The sequence below is a fragment of the Corythoichthys intestinalis genome, chromosome 13, assembly GCF_030265065.1.
Source record: "Corythoichthys intestinalis isolate RoL2023-P3 chromosome 13, ASM3026506v1, whole genome shotgun sequence".
NCBI lineage: Eukaryota > Metazoa > Chordata > Actinopteri > Syngnathiformes > Syngnathidae > Corythoichthys > Corythoichthys intestinalis.
In genome coordinates, this window is record NC_080407.1 from 25,828,501 (window position 1) to 25,832,872 (window position 4,372).

Here is a 4,372-nt window from a genome sequence, read left to right on the forward strand (position 1 = left end):
GAAAAAACTTGATGTTTTTCAACATGAGGAGTGCGGCCCTTTGGTGGCCCCTATTTGCAACATGGGGTCCTCGACGGCATCCGCTGGTTTTTTGCCCAAATTAATTATAAGGAAGGTTGTTATTGTAGCTGGGAATATTCCAGCCTTTCCCTTATATTATTTAGGATAAAATTGAGGGGAAAAAAATTGGGAAAACAGAGAAAACAAAAATGATTTTTGAAATGGAATTTCATTACAGATAAAAATAGACTATTGAGCTCAATTGTAACTTATAGAATGCTCTTAAAAGAGAAACATTTTGGGAAGAAATACATTTTTTTTATTATAAGAATGATATTGATGGTTTAGTCAGCAGTAAGGATAATGAATTTGATCATAAACGAGCTCATGGATTAAACTATGTTTAAACATTTGATTAACTGATTAATTAACAGTTGTTGTCGAGAGGAATTATAGCTGTAGAAGAAGGTTTATACGAGATATGATTGGGAGGAAAAGGAGTCTACAAAGCATTTGCTTGATCAACAAATGTTTGTGTTCCAATTCCCGCCCAGACATTCAAAACAAAAAAGATCCAAACATTTATTTTTGTGGGTTTTATCAACAACAACAAAAATTGAAATATGTTTATGAACAAATTTTACTGATTGATAGTGTTGACAAACTACGTTAATGGGAACAGTGATAAAGTGATAATTCATCTTGATGCATCAGTGAACATTGAGGTGTGGTAGGACTACTAATGTACTATCACCGTCATGAGTTGTTTTTTAAAGTAAAAAAAAATTGACTTAAATTTTTTAGGGAATTGAAAATGCCAACTATTGCTTAGGCTTGTTACTTTTGGATCACATGCTGATAGAATTTGGCTATCTTTGTTCGGCTGTGACCCAAATAGTTGAGACAATTCTGGATTTTGTTTATACGTAATTATAGAGGGGATTAGTGGCCAATTTTGTAATGAGTGACCACGGAAAAATTTATAATGTATGGTATATACATAAATAATGGGATGTAATTACAGTAAATTACAGAAGACGGAACTGAAAAATTTGGGAAGGGAAGCAAATATTGGCACTCTTTGCCAAGTGGAAATGATTATACTGGGAGGATTGTAATTCTGCAACTTTGGGTTACTTATGAAACATAACACTTTTGATGCGGTAATAGTAATGATAACAGTAATATTATGGGGTTTTAGAGATGGGTTGTTCGTTATTCTTGAATTTATGGTATATGATTACAATTCTCCCAAGATAAGTTTAATTTTTGATTTTGGACTTTAAATACATTACTTTTATTTTTGATGTTTTTACTTGTGTACTTTCATTGAACTGACCTTTGCTTTATTTTGTGGTTATGTTTTAAAGTAGAGTTTATAAAAGCTAATTTAACTTGGTTTCCTGTTTTGAATAATGAGTCAATTGTTTAGATCATGCTGTTAGATTAGGTTATGTTTTTTTGATATGAGATTTGGAATAATTTGTTGACTGAGTATTCCGATTGTAAACATGCAAGACTATTGGCTGGCCTGCTAAAAGCACCTCAGTTGATAACAAAATCCCCCTCCAAATGTCCTTGATGATGTCCCTGATGTGTTAATGTTGCAGCCTGGATAGGGATATCAAAATGAACACTCAAACCACAATGTTTTGCCTCCAATAGCTCAAAGGAGAATGAGGCAGAGTGGCGAGCTTTTCCTTCATTCAGCAGACACTACTAGTCGATCGCCGATCACTTTTCTCACAGAGGCTAAACTAGGAGAGCAGGTCTCACATCATTTCAGTTATTTTAAAAATGATTTCAATAAATGCTAATACTGTTATCCATTTCAAAATCTGTTTTTAACCCCTTCTTTAGCACTTTAACATTTTACCACTTTTTTAAATGTCTTTTTAATTAACATATTTATGAATTTTATCAATCATGGGATATTTCCAATCTATTACATTAAGGAGTAATTTTACCCCACCATTTGGCAGCCGAGTACATGTATGCGTGGATGACATCATGGTGGCGGGAACAACAAAAGACAATTGCAGAACAGACACTTTGGCTTAATTAAAATATTTGGCGAAGACCAGAAGCAAAGTGAGTAAGGAGACCCATAGCAGCATTTTACTCAACTCAACTTGATCCGGTGGCTAGAGCCACATCTCCCTGTGTCCGAGCTCTTTCTTGCAGCAGCTTTGGCTGTGCAGGCCTCAGGGGAGGTGGTGCTTTTCCATCCGTCAACTCTTAAGGTGCCATGCGTGGTCTCAGCATTGATATTGCAAACAATTATGGCATTTCTGTTACCAATAGAAACCGACGGCGAACTACATAATTGCATTGCATAGTCGGAAATTATTTACAAACCTAGACCAGATGTGTGGGAAACACCTTTGACAAAAGGCGAAACAATATTTATTGATCATTTATACTGATAGCTAGTATGCATTCGGATCAGCTTATCAATTTTATAAACAATGGAACATAAGAGGTTTTAAAACATCAAGCGGAAAAACGGTAACACGTCGAGTTGTTAAAACAATTACTGGATGTAATCAAACTACCGAAAGCGTTAACCCTTTGTAAATGCGAAGCTCAAACTAATGTCGTTGATAACGTGTCAGTCGGAAACAAGACTAGCAGATTAAGCAGCCGAGATGGCGGATTTAAATTAACACAATAAAGCTAAAATACAACTATTGGCTGAAACTGAACCGCAATAACTAATAGATGAAATATTTAAAGGCTATCAAAACAGAGCATCGCAAACAGAAAAGCAAAAATGGGCAATGAAAGGTTTAACAATTATCGACGGCCGATATGTAGGCCCTAACCAAAAACCATGGTTACCAAAATCATTGATCAAATGGGCAGCTGAATTGAGCCACACGATTGTCAAGTGTCTACTGGGGGGAGGACTGAGTTGGTTAATAGTTGGTTAATAGACACTATGATAATACGTATGGCTTCAATTCAATTCATACTCACAAAATTTTTTCAAACAGTGTTTTCATACATTACAAACAGTGTTTTCATACATTACACATGGATTATATTGAGTTAAATAGAGTATTGGGGAAAAGATATTGCCTGGTGATAATAGATGTATTTTCTAGATGGGTTAAGATTTTTCGTAGCGCACATAAGGACGAAAGAACAATGATTAATGCAATGTGTGATAGAATTATCCCAACATTTGGCATAACTGCCATTGTCCGAAGTGACAATGGACCCCACTTCAGAGCTGAGGGTGTAATGGAAGTGGGCAGACTGTTAAACATTGACTTGGAAAAAAACAAAAAACATTGCATGTACTGACCCCAGTCTGCCGGACTATTGGAAATGACAATTGGGACAAATTAATAACAGACTGGTGCGGAAGGGAAGACTTTGCCACCTTTTGAAATTATCCAGATTAACCCCAGGACCTGTTATTTGTTCTGGCAGCATTCCAGCTCACATAAGGAAACAGTTTGATCCCAGACAAGTTCGAGACAACAATGATCTGCCAGAATGTTCTGATCCACAGACTATCAAGGTGCGGGTCGGTGACTTGGTGTTCCTGAAAGTGTTGCAGCGTGCCAGGTGGGACAGTGAACGCTGGTACGGTCCTTATGAGATGGTTGGCGTCAGCCCGACTGCAGTGAAAGTTGACGAACGCACAGGGTAGCCTCATCAATCCCAGTGCAAGCTCTGCCGGTTCCCAGAAGGACCTAGCGACGCCAGTCCCTAGGCCCTGATTCCAAATGTCCCGACCTCACCTAAAGTTATCAAGAGCGGTGGAAGGGTTTTCCGCCTTGCTGGCAGCCCGTCCGCTCCTACGAAAGACCACAGCCAAGCCTGTCGCTCCAGGGGACCAAGTCTTCATCAAAGCCATCAAAAGAAGGCCCCTGGTCCAGCCCACATTGGGAAGGCCCCTACATGGTTCTCATCGCCACACCTACAGCGGTCAAGTGATAGGAACGGGTGTTGTGGGTATGTGAGGCTCACAACCCCGCTACGTGAGACAACAAGGTGTTCTTACGGCCCAGCGCCGGGCACCCGACCAGACCTCCAAGACTTCGTTGAGGATGACACCGCACCCAAAGAAAAGAGGGACTTGAGCACCCACACGCACCCCAACACCCACTGAAGGTTCTGTTAGTGATGATGAACTTACTGGTGTGTAAACTTTAAGATAAGCTTATGGTTTATGAAGGATTAACCGAAAAGCATTTTCAGGGGTTTTAGATGGTGCAATGTACATACATTTATAGGACCAAGAAACAGCGTATAATGAGTTTGGTTTCCATCTTTTTCCTTTGCCAAGTTTTTTTGATGGGTTTCTTTCCTACTCAAGCAATGAGTGTCATGTCATGTATTGTGTTTATAATCATGATAA